The sequence below is a fragment of the Miniopterus schreibersii genome (assembly GCF_964146895.1).
Source record: "Miniopterus schreibersii genome assembly, chromosome: 15".
Classification (NCBI taxonomy): domain Eukaryota; kingdom Metazoa; phylum Chordata; class Mammalia; order Chiroptera; family Miniopteridae; genus Miniopterus; species Miniopterus schreibersii.
In genome coordinates this window covers 20,627,960-20,640,423 of record NC_138115.1, presented here as the reverse complement: position 1 = coordinate 20,640,423, position 12,464 = coordinate 20,627,960, and the positions used below count along the sequence as shown (strand labels likewise).

At 39.9% G+C, this 12,464-nt stretch overlaps 1 protein-coding gene across 1 annotated transcript in view; it reads right to left on the bottom strand.

Annotated features, from left to right (window-relative positions):
* The window catches only part of THUMPD3 (THUMP domain 3 tRNA guanosine methyltransferase), a 188,941-nt gene that overhangs the window by 65,393 nt on the left and 111,084 nt on the right, over window positions 1-12,464 (bottom strand). The window lies entirely within an intron of this gene.

The following is a 12,464-nucleotide window of genomic DNA, read 5'->3' as shown; positions in this document are numbered from 1 at the left end:
AAAAAATTCAGTATGCAGCACAAAGAGATGGAAAATACGAAAGAGAGGATAAGAGATCTGGGAAATAGAATGCAACAATCAAATACATGTATAATTGGTGTTTTAGAAGAAGAGGAGAGAAAGAATGATGCAGAGACGATATTTAAACAGGTAATGCTTGAGAATTTTTCAGTATTGGTGGAAGACACCTGTTCACAGATTCAGGAAACCCAGTGAATCTTAAGTAAGAAATCCGCACTTGCATATATCATAAATGTAACTGTAGAACATCAAGACAAAGAGAAGATCTTAAAGCAACCAGAGGTAAAACGGATTATCTTTAAAGAATGGCGATTACAGTTATCCTCTCAACAGCAATAATAGAAACCACTGAAATATCTTAAAAGTGCTGAGAGAAAATTTCTGTGAACCTAGGATTGTATTACAGCAAAAATATTTTTTAAAGGAGGAGGAACTAGTCATGGCTGGTGTGGCTCAGTTGGCTGGAGCATTGTCCTGTACACTGAAAGGTTCCAGGTTCCATTCCTGGTCAGGGCACATACCTAGGTTATTGGTCTGATCTCTGATTGGGGCACATATGGGAGGCAACAGATCGATGTTTCTCTCTCATATGGATGATTCTGTCTCTTTCTCTCTTTTCCCTTTCTCTCTCTCTCAAATCAATAAACATATCCTCGGGCGAGGATAAAAAACATAATAATAAAAATAAATGAGGAGGGAATAAAGACATTAGCAGACAAAATCTGAGCTAAGTCATCTCCAGTAGACTATCACCAAAGGAAATTCTAAAAAATGTACTTTAGGCAGAAGGAAGGTCTGAGATGCAAGAAGGAATAAGGAACAAAGAAAGTGCTAAATACATGGATGAGTAAAAAATCAACTCTATAAGACAACAGTGTTTTTTGTTGTTGTTCTCAACCGAGGATATCTCTTCCATTGATTTTTAGAGAGAATGGAAGGGAGGGAAGGAAGGAGGGAGAGAGAGAAGGAGAGAGGAGGGAGGGAGGGAGGAAGGGAAACATTGATGTGAGAGAGACACATTGATTGGTTGCTTCCCACACTCACCCTGACTGGGGCCAGGAATCAAACCTGCAGCCCAGGTGTGTGCCCTTGACCGGGAATTGAACCCACCCATGACCTTCGGTGTGCAGGCCAACACTAACCACTGAGTCACACTGGCCAGGGCTACAATGTCTTGTAAGGTTAAAAAGAATGAAGATAAAACCAAAGTATATGAAAACAGTGGTTCAAAGTTTGGAGGAGAAAGTGACTCAGGTTGAAGAGTTATAATCCTTATTTTTTGGGGGCAGAGGAGGATTCAGATACTGATTAATTTTGGATTTGGACAAGCACCCATGCTAACATTTCTAAGATAGTCACTAAATGAACAGAAATAGAATGGTTGCCATCTCTTCCTTATACAATCTGTGGCTCTAATGCTCGTAGGCTCCTGTGTCGTACTTGGATCTGTACTTCTGGACCATGGTGTACAAGTGGGTATCCATGGGAAGGGTCTGCCCATGTAGGGAGGAATATTTTATCACTGACATTGTTTGGAATTTCCAGTCCATAGTAAAAACAAAGCATACCAATTTTTCGTGGGTTTTATTATTGTGTTTAAATCATTAATTCCCCCAACTTCATGGCACTGTTTCTAGATTCTCGTTGATAACTTTTCCCTCCCCATTCGAGGTCTGATTACTCAATTTGCAGATGTCTGGCTCTTTGCTTCTCTTCACTCGTTCTTCCTTGGGTTATTTCCTTGATCAGCGGCATACTGTAGGACAGTGGTTTTAAAAGTATGGTCAACAGACCTCTAGGGTTCCCCAAGACCCTGCCAGGGGATTCTCAAGGTCAAAACTATTTTTAGGTTAATACAAAGACCATCATTTTCCATTTCACTGTGTTGATGGTTGAACTAATGGTGCAAAAGCAATGGTAGCTAAAGCAGCTGGCACCTTAGCAGAAATCAAGGCTTTATTTGTGTTAACCTGTGTTGCCTACCAAAGCAAGATGATCGTCTCAGGAAGTGCACTTGTGCAGCTGTTGAGTTGTGAGCTAAACTAGCTGCTTTTTTCACAAAACACCATTTTTTACAAAAGAATGAGTGACAGAAGACTATAGGGAAGATTTGTGCTTAAAGGAAAACTGTGCCTTGTCTATAGCCCATGCTTAGCTGATTCTGATTCTAAGGAGCTATTTTACAACTCCATAAATTGTAGATAACTGACAGCAATGCAAAATCGTTCATGTCTATAGATATGCAAATGAATTCTTCTGGGTGAGGTATGCCCCTTCCCCCACTATAAAAAACACAACAGTTTTGTGCTATTTGCACATTCATTTCGACATTCTTTTTATCCATTATAAATTTGTGCATCTTTGACTTCTCCTTTGAACTGATGAAAACATCTGCCTGGCTCCCTCATTATGAGTTAAATAAAATTTTTAACATGTTCATTTTATATCTGTATGAAAGTTATGATTTTATCTTTTTTGAAAAAATTATCTTTTAACAAAAACAATAGTTACTCCAGTTGGAGTATGTGGCAGAGACTTTCTCAAAAATAATTGAAATGAGCTTGTCAAGGAAAATACTGACAGTATTTGTTACCAAAGATAAAATCCAAGCTTTCAAGTGAAAATTAGAATATCTGCTACTATGAACTTTACAGTTTCCCAATACTTAAAGACTTACCTCATGTGACTTGTAGGAATGTTAATGAATATGATCTTGTATAATGACAACATTTGAAATATCTGAATAACTCAGTCAGCCAGTATTCTCCAAAAGACCAATACATGATGTTAAAAGATCATGCATAGTTAAAAAATCCATTCAAAGTGCGTTATATGCCAATCGATTTTAATGTAACAAGTATGAAAAGTTCATTGATATGGTTTCAGATTCTACATGCATCTGATATTTAAGAAACTACCATTTGCTGAGTTTTGATGTAATATCAAAGAAGAAAATTCAAAATTATCTAAACAGTCTATTAAAATATTTTTTCCATGTTCTGACTAGTACGTATCTTTGTGAGACTATTTTCTTCATATACTTCAAACAACAAATCATAGTAGATTGAATGCAAAAGAAGATAGAAGAAACTAGATCTTTTCTATCAAGCCAGACATAAGGAGATTTGCATAAATGTAAAACAATGCCACTCTTCTTGAAAGATTTACATGGTGGTTTGAGGGCAGGCTAAATAGCCATCTCACACAGGTGAATAAAGAAAAATTAAATTTATTAAAAGGTGATGGGGATAGCCAAAGGGAAGGGCTGCATAGCACTGAGCCAAAGGGTATTGGATCCATGATGGCAGCAAAAATATACTTGGAACAGTGAAACGATAAGAGTATAGAAGAAACAGGAGAGCCTAGGCAGGCTGCTTTGGTTCACTGAGAAGTCAGAGAGAGAGAAGGGGGCCTTGGAGACAGGTTCAGGGACCTTGGAAACAGGTTCAGGGGTAAGCCTGGGATGAGCTGCTGAAGCCCATTGCTCCCCTGGTTGCAAGTGTCGTGGAGTCCCCTCTGAGGGAAGAGGGGGATAGAGATAGCGCTGGTGTGCTCCTCTGGTGGGGATTGCACACTGGATCCTTTGTCCTGAGCATATTTCTCTTTCTTGCAGGTGAAAATCTTAGGGGAGGTCTCAGGGGAGTGTCTCAATAGAATATTCATCAGCTTTCCAGGTGTGCTCTTCCAGGGTTGTGATCTCTACTGAATGGTCAGTGACAGGGTAGGGGGTTATTCGTCAATGTATCTGGTCTTAAGGCATCTGTGGTGCCACTTGTCTGGTTTCGCTGCTTTTCTGGGCCTGCAGCTGAAATACAACTGAGGCCTAGATGTTATCTTTAGGGAGGAATGCTCAGGAGTTCAAAACTGAATGACCAGCGATATGCTAGGGGAGGATAGATTACCCTGGGGACAAAGTTCTTGTTTTCGCAGTTTCACCCCTTTCTAGGCATCCGGAGCTTCCTGCCCTGGTGAGTCTCTATACCCTAGTTTCTGTACCTGGCCCATCTAACACTTCTCATTAATTTTTTTGACCTAACTTTTTCAAACTATTCCAAAAGAATTGAAGAGGAAGGAAGGCTCCCAAGCTCATTTTGTTATTGGTGGAAAACGTGCCTTGTCTTCCTCCATTGTTAGTGCGAGTGGGGTTCTAAGGGTACCACTGGAAGAAGCATTTCTGGAGGGCCCCCACAGGAGGATAAGTGATTTTTATTTGTGTGGAATTAAATCCTATGTTTCCAAAGTCCCATTTCCCTTAGTCCAGTTATAGAAGAAATATAGCAGGAGTTTCAGTAAAGCTAAAAGCAAAGCCAGTGTCCAGAGATTCCTTTCCATGTTGGAACGGGGTCCAGTTCAGCATCAGGCTAGTTACAGTCCATTAGTCCATTGTATGTGCAGTCCACATAGCCGTGGGCCATGTGGGTGAATGTAGCGAGGCAGGAGCAAAAGAGCCCCACAAGTTCAGATTCACAGGAATCCCAAGAGAGCAAAGAACATAAGAGCACAAGAGAATGAACTCCTTTGTTTAAGGGGTTAAGTATCCTAAATCTTTGCAGGCTTGCATTGGCCACCTCAGTCTGGCCAATGACCTCTGTTTTCAGGTGTGACTAACAGCAAGCACCTTCCCTATATCACCCAACTTTACTGGGCATATGTCTATCTTCCCTTTGTCCAGTCCCCTTCCCCCACTGTTTAACAGGGAACATGCCTATAATGTCTGGGCTTCCCTTTGTGCCTTTCCTGTTATTAATAACTAGCTAATTACAAAAGTATTATTTTTATGAGGCCAGAATTACCCTGATTCCAAAACCAGACAAAGACACACAAAAAACAATGATAGACCAATATCCCTGGTGAACATACATGCAAAAATCCTCAACAAAATAGTAGCAAACTGAATTCAGCAGTACATTAAAAAGATCATACACCATTATCAAACGGAATTTATATAATTATGATGCAAGGTTGGTTCAATACTACAAATCAATTAACGTGATACACCACATAAACAAAATGAAGGATGAAAATCATATGATCATATCAATAGATGCAGAAAATCCCAGCATCCATTTATGATAAAAACTCTCAGCAAAGTGGGAATAGAGGGAATATACCTCAACACACTAAAGGCTATGTGTAACAAAACCACAGCTAACATCATACACATGATAAAAAGCTAAAAGTGTTTTTGTTAAGATCAGGAACAAGACAAGAATGTCCACTTTCACCACTTAAAAAAAAAAAGTTTTTGGTGATTTCAGAGAGAGGAAGGGAGAGGGAGAGAGAGACAGAAACATTGATTAGCTGCATTGAGCCTGCAACCCAGGCATGTGTGCTGATCAGGAATTGAACCAAGGAACCTCCTGGTGCATGATACTCCACCAAGTGAGCCACACTGGCCAGACACACTTTCACCACTTTTGTTCAACATAGTATTGGAGGTCTTAACCACAGCAATTAGACAAGAAAAAGAAATAAAAGGCATTCAAATTGGAAAGGAAGAAATAAAACTCTCATTATTTGCAAATGACATGATAATATATATAAAGAACCCTAAAGAGTCCACCAAAATACTGTTAGAACTGGTAAATGAATTTAGTAAAGTAGCAGGATACAAAATTAATATACACCAGTAACAAACTAGCAGAAAGAGAAATTAAGAAAACAGTCTCATTTACAACTGCATAAAAAACAACAACCTAGGGCTAAATTTAATCAAGGAGGTAAAAGACCTGTACTCAGAAGAAAACTGAAGAAGATACAAATAAATGGAAGCATGTACCATGCTCATGGATAGGAAAAATTAACATCATTAAGATGTCTGTACTACCCAAAGCAATCTATAGATTCAATGAAATCCCTATTAAAATACCAATGGTATTTTCTACAGAAATAGAATAAATAATTCTAAAATTTATATGAAACCATAGAAGACTCCAAATAGCCAAAGCAATCTTGACAAAGATGAACAAAGTTGGAGGTATCACATGACTTGACATCAAACTAAACTACAAAGCTAAAGTAATCAAAACAGTGTTGTGCTAGCATAAAAACAGACACATAGATCAATGGAACAGAATAAAGAGCCCAGAAATTAAACCCACACCTATATGGTCAGTTAATCTATGACAAAGGAGGTAAGTTTATATAATGAGGTAAAGACTATCTCTTTAATAAATGGTGCTGGGAAAACTGGACAGATACATGCAAAAAAATGAAACTAGACCATCTTCTTACACCATATGTAAGAATAAACTCAAAATGGATTGAAGACTTATGTGTAAGACCTGAAACCATAGAACTCCTAGAAGAAAACATAAGCAGTAAACTCTTTGACATCACTCTTGGCAATATTTTTTTCTGATACATATCCTCAGGCAAGGGAAACAAAAGAAAAAATAAACAAATGGAACTACATCAAACTAAAAAGGTTTTGCGTAGCAAAGGAAACCATCAAGAAAATACAAAAAGACAACCTACCAATTGGGAGAGATATTCTCCAGTGATACATTTGATAAGGGATGAATGTCCAGAATATATAAAGTACTCACACAACTTAACACCAAAAAACCCCCCAAACAATATGATTAAAAAATGGGCAGAGGGCCTAAATAGACATTTCTCCAAAGAGGACATACAGATGGTCAATAGATATATGTAAAGATGCTCCATGTCACTAATCATTAGGGAAATGCAAGTCAAACCCACAATGAGATATCACCTCACATCAGTCAGAATGGCTATCATCAATAAATCAACAAACAGGTATTGGCGAGAATGTAGAAAAAAGGGAATCCTTATGCACTGTTGGTGGGATTGCAAATTTGTGCAGCTACTATGGAAAACAGTATGGAGGTTCCTCAAAAAATTAAAAATAGAACTACCATATGACCCTACCCCTGAGTATTTATCCAAAGAAATCTAAACCACTAATTTGAAAAGATATATGCATCCATGTGTTCACTGCAGCGTTATTTACAGTAGCTAAGATATGAAAGCAACTTAAGTGTCCATTAATAAATGAATGGATAAATAAGTGGTGCATACATACAATGGAATAATACTCGGCCATAAAAAGGAATGAAATCTTACCATTTGACACAACATGGATGGACCTAGAGTGAAATAAGTCAGACAGAGAAAGACAAATACCTTATGATTTCACTTATACATGGAATCTAAAAACCAAAATAAATGAATAAACAAAACAAACAGACTCATAGATACAGAGAACAAACTGATGGTTGCAAGATGGGAGGTGGGTTGGGGGCTGGGTGAAAAAGGTGAAGGGATTAAGTACAAACTGGCAATTACAGACTATTCACGGGGATATAAAGTACAGCATAGGGAATATAGTCAATAATACTGTAATAACTATGTATGGTGCCAGGTGAGTACTAGATTTATCAGGGTGATCACTTCATAAGTTATATAAAAGTCTAACCACTATGTTCTACATCTGAAACTAAAGTAATATTGAATATTAACTGTACTTTAAAAAATTAAGAGGTAGCCAAAAAGTTTGGTTTTGTTTTGTAAAATAGTTATATTTCATAAAAATATGTAATTAATGTTAAAAGGTAATGTTTATTATTGTTATTAAAAAATAAACTAAAAATTATTTAGAAAACCCATATAAAGAAAAGCTCATTGGGAATCTTTAATAATTTTTAAGTGTGGAAAGGGATACTGAGACCAAAATGTTTGAGAATCACTGCCTTAAAGAAAAAGATTATTAAAATAATCTTTTAATAATCAGAGGATGGGGTATGGAAAGAAGTGGGACTATGGGTTAAGATGAAATTGAATTTCCTGTTGCATTGTGCAGAAGTTTTCTGTGGAGTAATTGGTCTAGTTCTGGCTTTGCCAATAATAATAATAGTATCAATAATTTTGGGGTCACTTATTCTATGCTAAATATACTATGTGGATTATTTATTCCTACAACAATCTTAAAAGGTAGTCTCTTTTCTTATTCTTATTACTATTATCATAATTATTCTTATTCTTAAGTTAACCCAGGTTCAAAGGTTAAGTGACTTGCCCAGAGTCTATAATTGCTAGGATGCAAACCCCATTCTGTCCTGCTTCATAATCAGAGGCCTCAGCTGGGAGCTCATGTCATCTCTTGATTTTGAGGGACAATGCTCAAGTCTCCTAATTTTCCTGGGTCAGTTTCCCCATCTATAAAAACAGACGAGGTTAGATGGAGCTTCACCCGCCATGGTCAGGTCCTCAGCCCTATGGAGAACATTCTTCTGCCTTCAAGAGGCCTCCAGTCTGGGCGATCCCTAATGTCTGGTCAAGCTACCTGTTTCTGTCATTTTCACAACCCATATTCTCAGTACTGTCACTGTGAGTCCTGGGGTTTGAATAGCTTTGTGGTTGGAAGTAAAGAAGCCCAAGGAAAGGATGAGAGGCTGCCAGTTCATTAGTGTGGAGAGGCAAGATATTAATCCAGTAGTTAATTCATCCTGCCATTGAATCGTAGAGGCCTAAAATCTAAGCTTGAAGCTTCCACTGCCAGAGGAATTTTATCCCCCCTCCCCAATTCAGGAATTGCTTTCAGCTAACATTACCTCTGCTTTCTGAGCACAAGCCAGGCTATTGTGCTGGAAATAATGTGTTAGTCTTATTGGAGTGGCTTGTGTTGCCATAGTTACTGTTTGGGTTCTGTGCACCTAAAATTTCAAGTATATATCAGGCAAAAAGAGTTTCCTGATTTTTCTGTTTTCTCTTTGGAAAATCAGATTGGAAAGGAAGCAGATTTTATATCTTGTTAAATGTGTCTGTTCTGGGTGGGTACTGTCATACCCAGTATTGAAGAGTAATGGTTAACTCTCCAGTGGTGAAAAGTGGGCTTGGCCACGACCTTGAAAAATGCAGTTATCAGCATCCTGCTGAGGACCCACAATCACTGCCTGGTGATGGATGGAAAGGCAGGGTTGTCATTGCCAGTTGTGCAGCTCAGGAAATTACACGACACAGCTGGTTATTTATGACCGAGCAACACAGAGCTCCTTAGTATGTTTCCCAGTTGCTGCCACTCTGTACATGGTCACTTGCCATCCAGCGCTGAGGCTGGGTCAGAAGTTTGCACAGAGATGGGGAGGGGAGGTGGACGTAAACTAGTATGGGCAGAAAGAGGAAACCTGGCCACCTGGCACACGTGAGCAACTAGAAGTACAACACATGAAGATTCGGCTTTTACAGCCATGTCTGTTTGTACTGCCTATTTGCCTGTCTGGTTTTTCAGACTCTGCATCGGCCCACATTTGAGCCCAGAAATAGTCCCCTTTGCTTGGTCGTCATGAGCCAGACTGGTCTTTATGTGGCTGTCTCCTAGGAGTCCAAAGCTATGCCACATGGCTGGAAGCTGTGTTTACAAGCTTTTCATCCGTCTTCCTTAACTTGTGGTTGCTATGGTTTCCTTTGCCTGCTGGGCCTGGCCTTTTTAAGGGGACAAGCTGTCCACTCATCCAAAAGCCAGAGGCACAGCTCTGCCAGCATTGGCCTTTTGGCCACAGTCCCAGTCATATCTCACCACCTGCACACACCGAGCCCTAAACCTCCTTCCTCTTGGGGCTGACTTTGATTTTTGCCCCAGCACCAGAACAGTGTGGGGTCCACTACCTTACAGGACCTGTTGCATTTGCCCCAATCAGGGTGCTCATTCTTGTTTCACTGAGTTCTCAGTAGCTCGAATTCTACTTTGCAGAGCTCTGTTCTCCTCTAAAAGCATCAGTTACTTACTTATATACAAGGCTCATTTCAAGTTGGAGACAACTCCACCTGGAGACATGTGTTGCTGCTGGCCCAGCATCCATTCTCCCCCTTTCAGGTAATAGCACTTTGTCTTTTGGGGAACCACTCCACTGACCCATTTTCAGCTTATAGGTTTCTAACAGGGCTCATTCCAGCCCTCTTATTCCAGGGCCTGGCCAATCTAAATATTATCTCTCAGCTTCAATGATTGGTCCAGCGATGGACACATGGTCCAAGCCCGGTAAATGAAAATTAATTTTGGAAAATTTGCAGGAAAGATGTTTTTTGCTCTGTGGTTGTTCAGGGGGTTGGATGTAATCCTGATGTGCTGAGGAGGAGGCTTCTATTTAAAGAGAATGAAACAATGCAGCGGAGAACAGAATTAAGAGGTCAAGAGAGCCTGTGGTGACTGGGTGACATTGTTTGCATGCCTTAACTGTAGTCCAAATACTTGAGTGAGAATAAACTCCCTGTTTATGCAAATACCTGTTTGAGTTGTGTTTTCTGTCACTAGCAACTGAAAGAGTCTGATATATCACCATTCATGAGGACACTGAGGCTCCAAAAAGTGAAATAACCTACCCAGGATACCCAGCTACTGCAATTTGACCCCATTTCTCATGGCTCCAAAGACTCTCTTTCACCATCCCACGCTGACTTTAAAAAGTAACCTTACTATTTGTGACACATTTCACAATAGGCAGAGTACTTTTACATGGCTTACATCACACAACAATTCACTGCTCTCACCATGTGTTCCCAGCACAGGACTATTATTGTTATGAACAGCATTATCATTCCCATTTTCCAGATGAGGGTGTTGAGGATCGGTTACATGTGCACTTAGGTAGTGAGTGGCAAAATGGGGCCGCTTCTTTTAAGTCTGGTTTTATGTTCATTCCATTCTTCTCCATTGCTTCCTGAACATGCCACGAAGAGAGATTGCCTCAGCTGGAGGGCTCTTGTCCATTACTTTTTCCCAAGGAGCCTTGACCACTCCATACCTTGGAGGTAGTTGCCTTTAGAGGAGGCCTGACATGATGGAAATGGTGTGGGATCTGAAGATCAAACAGACCCACATTTAGATCTTGCTTCCGCCACTCACTGGCTCTGTAACCATGGTCAAGTTACTCGCATTATCCTAACTCTAGTTTCCTTTTCTGTAAAACCTGTGAGTCAGGAAGAATATTTACCTCGCAATATTTTTGTGAGAATTAAATAAAGTCAGTGCACATGAGCAGTAATAATAATAATATCAACAATGAATTGAGCATTTATTATCTATATTATTTACTATTATTATCTGTATATTCCATATGGGGAAACTGAGGCACAGAAAGGTCAAGTGACTAGCCCAAGGAAGAGCAGTATTTAACCCAAACATGCTCGTTAGGAGCCCTTAATCACAGGGCTTAGCACAGAATAAGTGTTTAAATAACAGGAGGCTCTTTCTTCATCTCACTCCCATTTCTTTGGAAAGCTCAGCATCCAGTGTTCATGACAGAATTGAAATAGTAGAACTAGGGTAAAGGAGGGTTATGTCCGGGTGGCACAGATCAGAGTGGGGCTTGAGGCCATATCAGACAGATAGTAATGCTCAAAGCACTTTCGTGGACTGGAGACCCAGAAGACAGATGGGGCCTAGATGCCAATGAAGGAGGGCCCAGCAAGACAGGTGGGCTCAGGAATTAGAGATGTACAGGACCAGAAAAAACACACCAGGGGACAACTTAGTGACTCAGAAGGCTCTGTGTCTCAGTCCCAGAGCTTTGCTATGGTTTCTGTTAAGCCAGAAACGCACTGAAGAGTGGTTGGTTGGGACCCTGCAGAAGAAGGGGTTAGGATTAGGGGAAATGGCAGCGTCTGGCAGGCATCTGTGTCTTGACATTGAGTAAGTCTTCATAGTGATGATCTCAATTCATTCATTCAATATATCTTTGTAACCTGATGGAGAAGTCTTATTTTCTTAGCAGTGGATTCTCCTGTCTCTTAGCACCCTACCCTCCTGCCTCCGTTTCAGGAGATCCACGTAGATGGGTGAGCACTGACCGGCTGCTTGGGGTAGGGGTAAAGATGAGCTTCTAAGCATTAAGCTTGAGGAACAATAGCTAGATGGTTCTACTCCATTAACCAACCACCAGGCTGCTATTTGGCTGAGTGGGTTGGCACTCTGAGGCTGAGAACTGAATAGCTTTGGAACAACAGAATATAGTTTTTAGAGGCTGAGATAAAGGAAGAGGAAGAGAAGGAAGAAAAACGAAGTAGCCTGTAGGGGAGAGGACTTTGAAGGAAAAGAAGAGAAATATTTAAAAGAACTTTTATGAAATATTGCCATATTATATTTAATGTAAGCTTTCCTTTCTGTGTCCTCAAGAATTTTTTAGTAAAATAGACATTCCTTATTAATGTGTTGTGGAGTTTAATTGCTTTTGAGAATGCATTGAAACGCTCAGTCTCAGTTCAAGGTGGGCATGTGATGAGCAAATTTGCTCACCAGGATCTTGCCACATCTGGGTCACATTTTTGGAGCATGTACTATGTGCTAGACCCAATGCCAGCCACTAAGGTTACTAAGACAACCAGACATGGTCTCAGCTCTTAAGTAGCATGCAGTGTTTTGGCAGAGCATTTGAAAACAGATTACAGTGGAAGACCTTTAATTTGGGAGGCCAAACATCAAA